Genomic DNA, 15884 nt, shown 5'->3' with positions numbered 1-15884 from the left:
CGCTCCGGTGAGCACGAAAGCGCGAATGAGCGGCAAGCGTTCCAAAAACGTAGCATTAGCCAATTAACCAACCATGATGGCCGTCTTTAAATTGATCTCGAATGTTAGCACTATATAATCGTAACCGTTCTTCTCCCAGAATTGAGCTACTTATGCTACCGTTAGCCTGAGCTTGTAGCTGCCGCACCCAAGTCGGATACCATCTCTCCTTGTCGAAGTTGTAAGCGGTGGCCAAGGGTCTCCTCGCCGGGCGCCCGCGTCGGACGGATAGAATGGAAGGATGCAGTCGCCGGGACAACCGAAGCGTCCCCCTTACTCAAGCTGGGTCCTAAATTACCTCCGCGCTGGAGACGAAGACGAATGGCCTCCGGCATGGTGGCTAATTGCCGTCTAAACTGAAACAGAATTATTCATAACCTATTAGTGTGTCAAGTTCAATAGGAAGTAGAAGAGCGGAGGCGAGCAAGGAGTGAGGAAAAGGGGAAAAAAAAAAAGTTTAATTAATAGCAAGCAGTACACACAGAGTATTTTAATTTTTAAAAGGGCTTCATAAATAAGAATGATCATTTTAATGAATCCCCCTGCCAAGAAATGCAGTCATCCAATTTTAAAAGGCTAAAACCCTGAACTGTTGCAACCTTCCGCTGCTGTCCTTCATTCCCTTGCAAAGTTGGATAAGACCTTGCTTGGCTTCTCCGGTGCTCACAACTTCTTCACCTTAAATGAAATCAAATAAGTCACTTCACTACCCCTGCACGATTGCACCTTAAGCTATAACAATGACTCCTGCGGTGGAATAACGTATAGACCTTCAAATGTAAAGTAATTAAGATTCTATTGGATTTTTTTTTAAAAGCACAGTAATACCCCAAGACAGTTCCAGCGACATAATTATGAACATCATTTTTCTACAATGCACTGTACGCCCATAAGCACCGCCAGCTATTACTCGCTATTGCCGCGCATGAATAGAAATGAACCGCGGCGAAGCATTTATTTTAAAGATCCGAGAGCATACATTCTTCTCGAACGTAACAAGCACACGGTTGGTGACTGGTGAGGAAGCGCAGCAAGTTCATTTGCCGGTCTTAATCTTTTTTTTTTTTTTCTTCCGTTACAGTGACAATCATCCTTGGCATTGATTGGCTTCAAATAGTGTGATTTTTTTTTTAAATTTATGTTCTCTCCTGATTTCTTTGATCAAAGTTGATCAACGCTAACATCCAAACTCTGGTAGGCGCCAAACAACTGCACCTTGACCACTCTGAGATTCTCACTTTGCATGCAAATGAAGTCGCTCGTTGCTGGCTCATTTTTTTTTTCTTAAGTATGTTTTTATTTCACAAGCTCTTTGTCACATCCCAGCTGTTGTTGTTGTTGTTGAAAGTTACGATATTATTATGCTTGAAATACTGAAAAACAGCATGTGTACATGAGTAGTTTTGTCATTTTGGTTGTTTTTTTTAATTTTCAAGAATTGCGAACAAAAACCTGAATGGAAATGCTAGAAATTTGGTAGGGAAAAAAAAAGCCTAAAATTATAAAAAAAAAAAAAAACGATTTTTAAACTTGGAGTTTTTTTTTTTTTTTTTGCGTATTGATAAAAAGAAAATGTTGAATGTTGGCTGTGAAAACAGCTTTGGCGAATAAACAATGACAGGTCCAGATACACGTCACACATTTTGACCGAATATTATGTCGCACGTACATACAGTGGACAATACAGTAAGGTATGTTCGGGGGGGGGAGAATAAATTAAAATATTTCTGGACTTAAGAAAAGAAAGGAACATTAACTCATTTGCTCCCAATAACACGAAAATATATATATATATTTTTTATGTTTTAAGTGTCCCAAAAGTGTATTTATACGTTTTTTTTTTTCTTGTTTTTTTTTTTTTTATGCTAAGGCATACAGAAGGCTTTGATGCAGCCTCTCAACTGCAAAGAACAGTTGCAGAAATGGTAGTTATTACACAAACGGCCAGCAGGTGGCAGCCGAGCAAAAGAGATCAACCAGGGCCATGTAGAAAAAAAGCTGAATTACTTCCAATTTTGAATAGATTTGTGAAAACTGATGAAACTTAGCTTTCTTCTATTGCTAATTGCGGCAAAACTGAAACAGATAGAAACATACTTTTTTTTCCTGATGAAAGAAAAGACTTTAATCTTTCTTTTGATAGGTTCCATGCTTTTATAGCAATTGAACACAATATTCTGTGGGCCTTGCAAAATCAGTCAAAATCCAGTAAAACAGCCGGGAGCGAACGGGATTGCGAAATGTGAAAATGGCGGCGAGTGAATGAGTTAAATCTTTTGTTGACGGTCAGCCACTCAATATTGGCAAAATATTAGTAACAAAGGGAAACGGGCACAAGTTATTTTGCGTATTTTCCCCTAAATTCGCTGAAACCATTTTGAAACATTCGGATGGAAACTTTATTTTTTAACGGGCAGCCCATTGACAATATTGTCTGTCCATGCCACAAACAAACTACGGTTTACACTTGGTCGTAATGTCTAAAGAAGTGCAATCCAATACCAATTTTTACCCTTCTCAACATTTGAACCAACCCTCGTCTGTGCAGCCTTTAATTTTTTGCGGGATTGACGTTTCAAAAGGACATTAACGTGACATTTCAGTATATTGTGATTCACTTACGAAGGGGGTGCGAGTTCTGACCCATCACCAATCACATGAAATAGATATTTCATCATGCGGACGGAGACATATCCATCTTTATGAAGCTAAGGTCATAATTTGAGGCTTTGTGGCTGAAAGGAATCGATATGTCTTTTGCCAGTGTTGGAGATTGGGTCATTATTTGTTATTACCCAAAGTGATTCCTACGCTACATTGCAACGCTGACAAGGAAAGGTCATTTGTCTCCTCGGTCTCAAATTTGACCTCGACCAACCCCTTTGTCTGCTGACCGCTGTGGTTTGTTTGTTTGTTTGTTTTGAAATTTGTTTCCCCAACATTGTGGAAAGAGAATACTTATTTATAAGCACCGCAGAGACAAGCGCTACGGTGTGGAGAGGCTAATTACCTGCTCATCGCATAAAAGCGGGATTTGCTTGAATAATTGATGCCCAACTTTAATTAAGCACCGCGAATATTTCTCGGCTTGTCTATAAATCGGCAGGATTAATGGCGTCGGAGCCGGCTTGTATGCTGCGTACGTGCTCGCGATGGAGTTAGCATGTCGAGAACATGTCAACCACCATCGACCCACCCAAAGATGGTAGCCTGATTTTTATTTTTTATTTTTTTTAATGCCAATTTTTCAGGCAAACTCCTTGTTCAAGGCTGCCCTGATTTGATTCGTGATTGGTTTGTCACTTAGCCTGTTTCTTACCTTTTTGACAACGTCTCAAAGGGTGCTAGCGGCGCCGAAGTGCACTGTTGACTTTGTGTGTCTCATGCGTGAGGCGACGACGAGACGGCGTGCGACAAGAAGACGCAGCTACAAGCGACGCGCCCTAATTTTATTGTTCTCTTGTCCTCCGGCATCAATTCGTCTCCGTACTATCAACACCCACATCCCTTGTTTTTTATTTTTATTTTATTTTTTTTAAAGAAGAAACATACGCCACTTTACTTCATTACAGCTCTTGACATTCCGTTCAAATGACTGGGGAAAGTGACAGCGCCAATAAAACTGCTGGCTCAGAGCCCCGTGGAGGGAGGAAGCAAGAATGAGCAGATGAATTATTAAATGTTTGTCTTTGAGCTAAACCCCGGGGTGATGAGCGAGGCAGAAAATAAACAGCTCACTAGCTTTCCTGAAGGATTTTTCCCACCCGACACTGAACTGGTAGTCTGGGCATCCTTGTCTGTGATCAAGACTTTGTCAGACTTTGCAGTTTTGAACCCATTGTTCTTTTTTTTAATTATTCAACAAACAAGAACTGAAGACTTAATCAGCACATCCTCTTTTGTGTCGTTTTGTCAAAATTGACCTCGAGTCATTGGGAAATGTTTGTCGCCATGCGAGTGAGCCGCGAGGAGCCAACAGCGAGGCGACTGTGTGCATCACAATGCCGGCTGCCTTTTTTAGACAGTCTGCTTACACTTTCCTACATGGCAAACAGGAAACAAGCGGCGGGCGCTTGCGTCATCCTCATCAGCTGCTATTCTGCTGCTTTGGCGCCGAGGCTTTCTTCAAGGCGGGGCGCTCCGTTTGCAGGCATCGAGCTCCATCTTTGTGAAGATTAGCACAGGCAGTCGGTCAATTTCCCAGAAAATCGATCATTGACACCATTTGACATGTGGTGACGGTGATGGAGGTATATGCGCTGATACAACGTATCATGTTTGACTGCACGAGGCGTCTTCTTAAGTGGTCTTAATTCCTCGAATCTGTCAGACTGCATTTTGGAATATCAGTTCCATGGTTTTAACGGTGTCTTCTGGTTATAGCGTTCCCTAAACGTTGAGGGAATGGTATGCTCCAGTGGTTTCCCTTAGTTGTGATGGAAAGTTTTTGGAACGTTCTCGAAATGGTCTTTGTGTGGAAGGTACCGTATTTTCCGCACTATAAGGCGCACCGTTTTATAAGGCGCACCTTCAACGAATGACATATTTTCAAACTTTTTCCATATATAAGGCGCTACAGTAGAGTCTGGGGTTACGTTATGCATCCATTAGATGGTGCTGCGCTAAAGGGAATGTCAACCAAACAGTCAGATAGCTCAGTCAAACTTTATTAATAGATTACAAACCAGCTTTCTGACAACTCTTATTTACTCCCAAAATGAGTAAACAGCTGTTTTGTTATTTTTCTCTGAGGTAAAGTATTTGTATTAGCGAGCGATCCAAGATGGCGGGATCTACTGCGCATGCGCGTCACCGATCGCGCAGGGTCACCGATAGCGTCTTGACAGCGAGACCTGTTGCGGCTCAATATTGATCCATATATAAGGCGCACTGGACTATAAGGCGCATGGTCAGTTTTTGAAAAAATTGAAGGCTTTTAGGTGCGCCTTATAGTGCGGAAAATACGGTAAATAAAAACGTTTAAAGAATGTCGAAAAAGTTGCCATTTGCAACTAAGGAACTACCAAGGAATAACCAAATTGAACCAACCTACCCTCTAGGGAACATTACTGTAGAGGATCTCAGAACGTTCTGGAAACCCAAAATTGTTGGCTGGGAAATGCTATCAAATGAAAACAAAATCTGTTTTAGCATGGTACACAGCAAAATTGGCAATGTTAATTCAACACCTGTCCACCTGGAAGAGGTGGAAGGAGATGCACTCGCAGCAACGGGGATAGTATTTCTTGATCAGTGGCTGAGGGGTGGGTACTGTAAGTCATTGAATTTAACACATAAGGATGTGGCGGCAAACCTCCGACGGGAGACCGGGTGGTGAGTCGCTTCACATTCACAGTAAATCAAACATAGCTAATTTTGCTGTCTCGACTTGTCTTCTCGTGATTTGTCTTCCCAACTCTTCCGGCCAGATATCGCTCAGCTTCTCATTTGAACCCGGAACCTGCTGCTCCTGTCACTCGCTGGCATTTATCTTAAAGAGTTGGGAAGAGTGAGTGTGAGCTGTTGCAAGGGACAAACAGCATTGACTGCCTGTGACATTGAGAGATATTTATTAAACACCTGTAGGGCAGCTCCTGTCTGACGCGTTAATCATGTGGTGCGTTTGCTCGGCCTCGAGAGCGAGACAACCGCCATTACAGAGCAACAGCGCTGGAGCTTGTTTGCAAAGATCTGTTATCGCCCAAACCTTGCAGGGGATCATGGTGGCCACACCACTAGTCTCTTTTACACTTCATAACCTGAGCGTCTAGTTTAACAGTTTAATTTTGATACCTTTTAGATATCTTACGGTGGTCTATCATCTCACTCCCCACGATTCCCAGCCATAACGTCACTCCTCTACCTCGCATCGTGGCCACTCACCGACGATCCAGAACGCCGTCCATTTGGACCATATAAATTAGCGCATCAATCATTCTATTCAATAGCTTCGGAAGAACATTTCAAAATTCCCACTCACAAGTCACTTTGTCCAGTTCTTCTACGGGTATCCCAGGGTGCTCCTCAGGCCATCCAGCTAATATCGTATCTTCAGTGTTTCCTGGATCATCCCGAGGAATCAACCCAACCACAAACGGATACAAACGGTATCACGGTAAACGGTATTGGGACATCGTGGCCATTCACAGAACATCCAGAACTCTTGTCCGTTTCCATCCATCCATCCATTTTCTTGACCGCTTATTCCACAGAAGGGTCGCTGGGTGCTGGCGCCTATCTCAGCTGGGACACCCTGGACTGGTCACCAGCCAATCGCAGCTCTTGTCCGTTTGGACGATATAAATTAGTCCATCTATCGTTCCAAAACAATGACCAAGGTTGTTTTTAGCGCAAACTTGTTGGGCCTACTCAGGAAAACTTTGAGCAAATCAGCACATTTTTTGACAACGAAACACGGTTAAAACACAGAAGAATACATCTTCAAAGTGTTCCCAGAGTCTTTTAACGCATCACTTTAGAATAACCTTGTCTTGTCTTTCATGATTCCTTTCATGGTTCCCTGGCTCATCCTGAGACGTGGATGTCTGATATGGAACACAACGGCTCCCCTGATGTCTCCTTTTTTTGTTCTCTGCACACTGTGAAGTGGAAGCTCGGTTCCTCGTGGCACATCAACACCTCCGCCCCTCCTCCATCCCCCTTTTCGGATGTCTTCATCACTTGCTCCCCTCACCAGGTCCCTCCTCTCCATCAAGGCAGGCCACAGAGGAAAAGCAGATAAAAGTCCCTCGACCATTTACCTCACTATCACCTTCGCTTGATACCTCGTCTTTTTCCCGTGCCGAGCGATAGCCATAAAAATAGTCTGGCTTTCACAAGTTTGACAAAACTTATCAGACGGTCTTATCATTTTGCTCTTGTAACAGGGAATAGCTTCATCCTCTTGAGAAGGTTGCGCATATTTTATATATATATATATATATTTTTTTTAAATTTAATTAAACTTTCAAGAGACTAACTCAAGGGCATCTGTGACGTGAAGAATGTCAGCTAAAAATTGCGGGCAAGGATGAAAGAAGGCCCGTGCGTCTCGCCGAGGCTTTAATAGCATTTCCACGGGATGATTTGATATATTTTTATCTTTTCCCGCTGTCAGTTGAACTTTTTTTTTTTTTTTTTTTTTTTAATTATAACAAAACATGATATGAAATCACCTGTCTGCTGTTTATAGTCGGCTTTGTGATGAATTTTCAGCTGCTCCCGGTCAATCTCGCCGTTGTGCTCGCTTATCACTAGTTTTGATTCCGTCTTCCATTGAAGCCGAGATCTTTTATTAAACCGGCACCGGTGGAAAAAATGGTGAAACGGGACTATTGAAATGGGATTTTTTATTTATTTTTTTTTGTCTTGTTAAGTAGCGTTTGTTCAGGGATTCTTGTCTGCGTTTTTCAGGTAAATTTCACAATCTCTGGAATTATCAAGGACCAGGCAAGACTTTAAGCGATTTTGAATACTTGCAACAGATTGGTCGCAAAAGGAGATAAGGATGTGATATTCTTTTCACAATTTAAAGCATTACATGTGGCTTTTTAACATACACACACCTTCTATACCATCAAAATTCGGTCTTCTTATCTCCACAAGGGTCTCTTAAAGGTACTAGAGAGGATCATAAAGTATAGTTCTTACTCAAAAAGTAAAGTGAAGTTACCTGTCCAACATCCAGCATCAGTCTTGAGACATCGATGAAAAGACTCGCCCCAAAGGACTTTTGCTTGGCTCCGCTCTTTCAGTCCTTCTTTCCTCCGTTCAGCAACCTCAAAAACAGTCTTTCTTTTACAGCTCGGTGGTCCTGTAGTCTTCTCTGCCATTGTTGGTTAGCTTTGAACACAAAAGCGAAGAGGTAGCTACAGCATGAAGAAGCTACAACGCTGCCGCGCTAATAAACAATGTTACGTTCGAGGCCTACGCAAACGATGTACTTGGGGCACTTACGCAAGAAATGTGATCGACAAGCACCTTCGTTGTTGATTGGCTACAATAAAACATTCCCCGCCACGTCCACCGTTTATGAATCATATCGATTTGTTACCATACGCTTTTATTTTGAAATATACCGGATTTACCTTGATACGAGACGCACTGATTTCCTGTCCGGCTGGTGTAATTTCTTCGACTTCACGAAATTCCGCATGTGGCGTCCGGAAGAAACCTTCCGCCTCACCGCCGCAGACGCACCACACCACAGCTGATGTGAATTGACACGTAGACTTGAATGCGGTACTATCCTTGCGACGTCCGTACAGAAAACGCACCGCATCCGTTCCGCAGCCGGTGTGAATTGGGCTTAAGTCATGTGCATTTGAGCCGCCGTAAGTCAGCAACCCACTTGCTTCTTGGTCTGTTATGGATGGCATGCTTGACCATGAGGAAACCTACAGGAAGTCCTGAATACAAAGGGAAGAAATTTGGCGAACATCCCACGATCCACTCCGTTTCGAGCAAACGGAAGCCTCCATAGGGACCGAGAACGTGTAAACATTGCCTTAGCTGTTGGCAGGTTTGTCATTATTATACTCTGACACCGTTATAAACAAAATATATCTTTTTGCATTAATATTATTTTCACAATGAGTATATAAATGTCCCCATCGTCCCAATGGGGCGCATAATAAATGCCACTTTGCCTTAACCTCCCACTACACTTGACGTGTGAAAAATGTCAGCCATTTCGGAAAGCGTTTATGTCACCGTGGTCTTAGCTCTTTGAGATTTGACACTAATCTTTGATGCACAAAAGGATTTGGAGACATGCCGCCCCAAAAAAATAAATAAATAAATACCAACTGCAAGAAGTCACTTTCGGGAGGCCTTGAAAGAAAATCTATTGACTGGATCCAACCAATTGTGACTCTGCGTGCAGATATATCTAAAGCCGAATAGCGATGAAAGGCGAGCGGATGAATGGGTCTTTTAAATGGAAAATGCAAATTATTTTTTTTCCAGCTGTAAATCTCATGAGTTCAAAAGTGAACAAATTAGCAAAAAAAAAAAACGTGAAAATGTAATACAATTAAAACCTGATCCACTCATGGGAGAAGTTGTGTTCACAGCTTCATTGCTAATGAACTGGGCCGAGGGTAGATTATACATACGATACACTAGGGGTGTGCTCAAAAAATCGATACGGCAATATATCATTGCGGGCCTCATTACAATACACGTATCGATACGCAGGCGTCAGAATCGATATTGCTCGTTAACTTTAAATAGGCAGTTAACGTTTGCCTTTGCAGGTTGCATTGTACCTAAAAAATACAAACCAGCAGCGTCTTTGAAGTTAATTGATTTCAATTAATGCAAAAATAGCTCAACAGTGATTGGACACTGTGTCTTGCTCAGAAAAATTAAAGCAGAGGAAGAATATCAACATTTATTTACTTATAAACTTAATATGGCACGTGTCTCAATGTACCAATTTTCCTCTATTTTGGTTTAAAAAAACGAAATAAAATGCGGGATACATATGTATTGCAATACGTATCGTATCGTGGCCCCTGTATCGTGATACGTATCGTATCGTGAGGTTGGCGGCAATACCCAGCCCTACGATACACTGGATTGTTCAAATTGGAATATTTTAATTTCCATTTAGTTTATAAGCGTATACAAGGACACTTTCCTAACCCTTTGTAAAAACTAGGAATTGAACTGGCAACCCCTCCCTGTTACAAAATGCTCATTCCACCCTGATAGGGATCATAGGACACGCAAATATCAATATGTTAGATTCTATATTTTGTTCTCTCACCTCCATGCCAGAACTGATGATATCAGACGTTGAGTTATATAATGCAGTGAGCAATAGATGAGGGGGAAGTGCAGTTCTTTTTTTTCAATTCAGGTTTCCACATCAGAGCAGCAGCTGCCTCATCATCGCTCTGCACACTCCAAAAGCACTTTTGTAGGAGAGACTGTTTATGGAAATGAAGCCTCGCGTTACAATCTTTTTTTTTTTCCTCTCGTATTTGCCGTACGCCGCCGCAATGTGTGCGCTTTGGCTGCACGGAAAAGCCGCCGCCGCCGCCGCCGCCGCCATGTTGTGACCGGCGCGACTTAATTGACTGCTGCGTCGACCCGACGAACCCTCGCAGGGACTGACACAGCACACCAGGGAGCAATGCAGCAGGAGTTCGAAATAGCAACGGCACATTCAAGAAGGAAAATGACGAGAAAAGCCTGATGTCGCCATAACAGCAAATACCAAAACATTAACTCGTAAATACAGTCACAATCCGCAAATTCACATATTTGCCTTTTTTATTTTTTCCTGTGAAATGTATCCTCTTTGCATTTTTTTTTGTTCTGCATATATTAGGGCTGTCAGTCAATTACAATTTTTAATCGTTATTATTGGCATAATTTCCATAGTTAACTTGCGATTAATCGAGAGCTGTCAAACGATTAAATATTTTAATCAGATTAATCACATCTTTTGAAATTTGATTAATCATGATTAATCCCGTAATTAAAAGGCTACTTTATCAACATTTTTTTTTTTTTTGACGAGCGCCTGTTATATTACGTGTTAATTCTTTCGACATTTAATGTTATGAGGACGTCAACATGTTTTGATCCACTGCACATTCTCATCCTCCTCTTTTTTTCTAATCAGTTAATTACTTGCATAATTTAAAATGGGAACAAAAATAACCCCGATAGTTTGACGTGAACAAATATTCTGAATGTCATACGCAAACATATATTAAATGCTTCACTTTAATGCATTTAGTTATGTTTATTGCTTAAAAGCAACCGGTAAAACCGTCCACTGTCAGCTAAAGGATCATCTGCGGTCAAAATTAGTAGTGTGATTAATCTAAGTTAATACATGATTAATGCGATAATTTTGTGTGATTAATTAATTAGTGCTCTAACTTTGACAACTAAAGATGAATCAGAAATTCATCGTACATTATATCTGTTCTAAATGTTCAATAAAATATTTTTCTTTTCTTTTTTTTATACTCTTGTTAATTATTATAAAAGTGGACATACATGGCTACCAAATACAAATATGGTTGAATCTTTTAGTTTATTGATGCTAATTTTTATATTTAAAATGGTATACAATATATTATCTCATTTCTAGAGGAATAAAATTACATAACATTGTATTTTTTTTTGTATCCCAAATAATTATTTATAATTCAATAAATGTGGGATGGGCCTGTGCATCATTAATAGATACATAAGTGCCATTTGCAAAGCGGTAAATAATAGAAACAAAAAGTCCCTTAGGAGTACTGTAATACAAATGATAATCATCTGCAATAATGAGTTGGGAAAATGAAAAAGAAATATAAAATAATATCAACTTATGTATTTATGGCATTCGCATACGTGGCTAACAGGAAATAAAATGTAATGAATACGGTACCACAAACATTACAAAATAAATCAACAATATCACACCATATAATTTGTAGTCAAGCATTGAATATCAATGAACTAAAAAAAATTAAAGGGAAATATACAGAATCGTTTATCATCTGCTCAGAGGCAGACATTGAATTGCAGTAAAATGAACAATGCAATAAATATACAATAATAACTAAATAAATCAACAATATCCAATTTAGCTAGCTGCACAGAGACCGACACTGGTAATAAATTAAGATATAACTAATAAAATATAATGATGTTGGGGGGGGAAAAAATGCTAAATCAATAGCATCAGATTGTGTTTACTGCATACAAAAGCATTCCGTGGCTATGGAAGAGAATTAATTCAATTGTATAAAAAATGACAAATGATGGAAGTCACTGACACTGCGACCAGTCCCAGGGTGTACTTCCTCCTTTTTCACCCTGAGTCAGTTGGGATAGGCTCCAGCTGCTCTTCACAGCCCTGAACAGAATGAGCAGTATAAAAAATGAATAAATTCATATAATACTCGTGAAGAGTAGTGGGCTGGGCTGTGAACCTTGGGGAACACCGTTACCTTAACTCTTTTACTGCCACACATTTTATATATATATATATATATATATATATATATATATACAAAAAAAAACTTTAATATGAAAAAGGCTTTGATCATTTACATCATCCTTGAAAACATTCAATTTCATCAGATTTCATGTGTTTCATTGTAATTTCACACGCAATGAGACCATTGAAAAGAGATACAATGCTGCCATCTGCTGGCCACAGATAGTGAGTGTTTTTGATTCCACAACTCATTGACCAGGCAGCGCGTGCTGCTGCACTTAGACGGTGAACTGCCCATTGATAAAAAAAAAAAAAAAAAAAAAAAAAAACATAGTTGACATCATTTAACATTTATGGCGGCATACATTGTGATTTGACTAATCGTTATGAAACGTTTTTGGCAGTCAAAGAGTTAAACAGCATTCAGAGTGGAGGCACAGGTTGTGCTAAAACATGATTTGCATTTAAGACAAATTTTGATGTTTTTCTGGCAGCCCTGCATTGTAACCTTTTGAATAGTAAAAACCCGGTGGAGAGATTTGTACGTATTTATTTATTTATTTTGCGGAAGAATGCGCAGAGTTTAAGTGCAAAGTGGGAGTGGGCGCACGGAAACGCAGTACAGTATGCAGCTTCACGTGTGCCAAAGTCAATATGTTTGTCAGATTGCCCCCAACCACCGTAAGCGTGCTCTGTAAATGATTCCTTATTTTCCGTATAATGAACTTTCTCGCTCTCTCCTTGTGCTGGCTGCCCGCCCGCCTGCCTGTGACTTTGCCTCCAAGCGCAGTCACACTTTTTCCGATCTTATTGTGACTGAATGTCTGTGGAATCGAAACGGGCGCGCAACCCGACTCACAATTAGAGCCGAGCTATTTCAATCGCCTTTTTTTTCTTCTTCTTTTTTTTTTTTTTGCTTTTGCTTCATGAAGATGAATACGCTCACATTTGCGAGCTCACTCAAAATCAGGCGTCGGCCATTACTTTCCATCGCATCATTTAGCGAATGCTTTGTGCAAAGCCGTTTACAATAATACCTTTCGTCTCGCTCATAGTTTCTTATTACGGAGTCCATGCTGACAACTTATGCATGCGTCCTGCTCGGAGGTTTTACAGGTGCTCCTGAAAAGCAGATGACCACCGGCCGGACACCTTTTTCATCTCCTAAAGGTTGATGTCTTTGTCTTTACAGCAATGGATTTATTGTTGGACACTCCTCGACTCCAATTTTTTTAGACTCTTGTGGGTTTAGAATCTAAAATATATATATATATATATATATATATATATATATATATATATATATATATATATATATATACGGTGTATATATAAATATGTACGGTGTATATATACATATATACGGTGTATACATGACTATATACGGTGTATATGAATATATACGGTATATATATATATATATATATATATATATATATATATATATATATATATATATATATATATATATATATATATATATATACGGTGTATATATAAATATGTACGGTGTATATATACATATATACGGTGTATACTTGACTATATACGGTGTATATGAATATATACGGTATATATATATATATATATATATATTTTTTTTTTTTGTTATTTATTTTTTATTTTTTATTTATATATATATATATATATATATATATATATATATATATATATATATATATATATATATATATATATATATATATATATATAAAACAAAAAAATAGATCGTGGATTCACAGATGAATTGTTCCTTTGGCCATCTGGTGACTTGCATAGATAGTTAAGAAAAAAAGATACGATGAAATGAAAATCAGGCCGTTGTGTCTCTCAGGCGATGTGGTCGTTGGCCCCGGAATGTGCTGAAAAGATGGAGTAAGATAACTGTCAATGAAGCACTAGCACTATCACCTGGAAGAAAAAAAAAATCAATGCTGCTTCATCTAGCAGCTTTCTTATGCGGTCAAATAACACGTTTGGAAAGTATATCTGGTGGCTGAAATAATCCCACTGGGTCGTTGCGGGGCTTTTCCATGACAATGAGGCGCTCTATTGGCCACACCAATGGAGCTGTCTGGAGCTGCAAAACATTTGAACATTGTGATGAAGGAAACAGTGTGATTGTTAGTTTCAAGAGCTAATCAGAGCTGCACCATAACAGCAAGATTAGTAGCGTCCAATATGTAGAGATTTATTTTCTTATTGTCCTTATATTTTTTTCTGCCTTTTTTGGCTATCAACTTTCTCACATTTTGGTAATTTTGTGGACATATTTTATGGTACGTTTAGTGATGTATTCTTTTGTGTTTGAACATTTTACGATTACTTTTGAACATTCCAGCCTTTTCTTTAATCAATTGCCTGCTGACATTTTCCAAAACTTTGTGGACATTTTATGGTAATTTGGGGGATTTTTTTATTTTATTTTATTTTGGGGCGTTTTATAGTTATTTTTTTAAATGCTTTCTTAACTGTTTTTAAAAAAATAAATTTATTGACTTTTATTTGACAATTTTGTGTATATTTTATGGTAATTTTACGTTTTTTTGTTCTTGGACATTTTCTAGCTACTTTTTGAAGATTATATTTTTTGCCTCTTTTTTTTTACTTAATTCTCTGACATATTTGGCATTTCATTAATGCATGTCAAGAATATTTTATTTAAAAAATAAATAGTAAAAATTAATTTTTTTATTTTTTTTTTAACGATCCACGGGGAGCCACATGTGGCTCCAGAGCCGTATGTTGCAGACCCCCTGCTTTAAATGGTCTTTAAGTGTAAATAGATGATTTCCTGCAGCACGCATACTGCATCTACTTCAATCTTTACATTTGAAAAATATCTGATGGGGCTGATAAATACGCGCATTTGCATTCTTTGCAGTGGGCCCGGCGGTCGCCCGTATGTCGCTTTCGGCGCTTGGGTGGTTTGAAGCCACGCCTCCTTCTGCGCCAATAAATCATCACAGTGAGAAACAAAAGCCGTCAATTTCTCGGCGACTACAAACTACGCCGCTGATTTGCATTCGCACGTCTGTCAGGGAAAAATGGAGAAGTGTGCTTTCACATGGAAATGTGCTCCGACGAATAATCAACTTACAGATTGCATTCGCTCGCTCGCTCCCGCCTTGTTTTTTTTTTTTTGTTTTTTGTTTTTGCATTGATTAGCGCATGTCACTCAGGTCCTTGGAAGAAAAATCCTCGCAGCACAGCCTCCTCTAGCTAACTAGGAGTCTTCAGTTCAATTGCTGCTGCAATATTTTACCATTTAAAATAAAGTCTGAGCCGGGAGTATAAATTTTGTAGCCAGCGTCAAGGCGCGCTGCATTTGACATTTCCTTGCAGGGAGATCTGAAACCGGCAGAACGGAAGACTCGCGCATGCTAATGTTGTCCTAGCTTTTTTTGACAGATGGTAGGTTGTATTTTTATATACTGTATGCTTTCCTTTATTAGCCCATCCCCATGCAACGAAGACGCTTAAACGTGACATTTACGGGCGCTCCGCCATTATGCATCATTTTCATTTGCGCCACTAAAACGTTAAGACGTAATAGCATCGCGCGACCCGCAGTCTTGCCAAACGGTGAGGTCACGTTGAACTTGATGCCACTAAAATGTTAACATCAAGGCGATAAGTCGTGCGGCCGCAGTTGGGAGCTTGATTTACTGTGTGCTTGCATTTAGCTCTCTTGCATGTTTTGCTTCATTTGCACACAATTAGCCTTTTCAATTGGCATAAACAATCCAATTTATAACTGTTGATGAGGGTAACCAGGTAATTAAGTGACATCCCTTTTTGTCGTGTCGTGCATGCGAATGTGTGTCGGCATTCATGCGTTGTGATTATTTCAGTTAACAGCTATTCAAAAGTTGTTTTCTGTTGCATA

The 15884-nt window shown here is 39.5% G+C and overlaps 2 protein-coding genes across 3 annotated transcripts in view; both read left to right on the top strand.

The window, feature by feature from the left end:
• Nucleotides 1-15884, top strand: part of dhrs3b (dehydrogenase/reductase (SDR family) member 3b) — a 224881-nt gene that overhangs the window by 117783 nt on the left and 91214 nt on the right. The window lies entirely within an intron of this gene.
• The window catches only part of igsf21a (immunoglobin superfamily, member 21a), a 209204-nt gene that overhangs the window by 136059 nt on the left and 57261 nt on the right, over nucleotides 1-15884 (top strand). The window lies entirely within an intron of this gene.

The sequence above is a fragment of the Festucalex cinctus genome, chromosome 8, assembly GCF_051991245.1.
Source record: "Festucalex cinctus isolate MCC-2025b chromosome 8, RoL_Fcin_1.0, whole genome shotgun sequence".
In the NCBI taxonomy this organism is placed as follows: domain Eukaryota; kingdom Metazoa; phylum Chordata; class Actinopteri; order Syngnathiformes; family Syngnathidae; genus Festucalex; species Festucalex cinctus.
The sequence above is the reverse complement of the archived record's forward strand: the minus strand, read 5'-3'. Positions and strand labels throughout refer to the sequence as shown.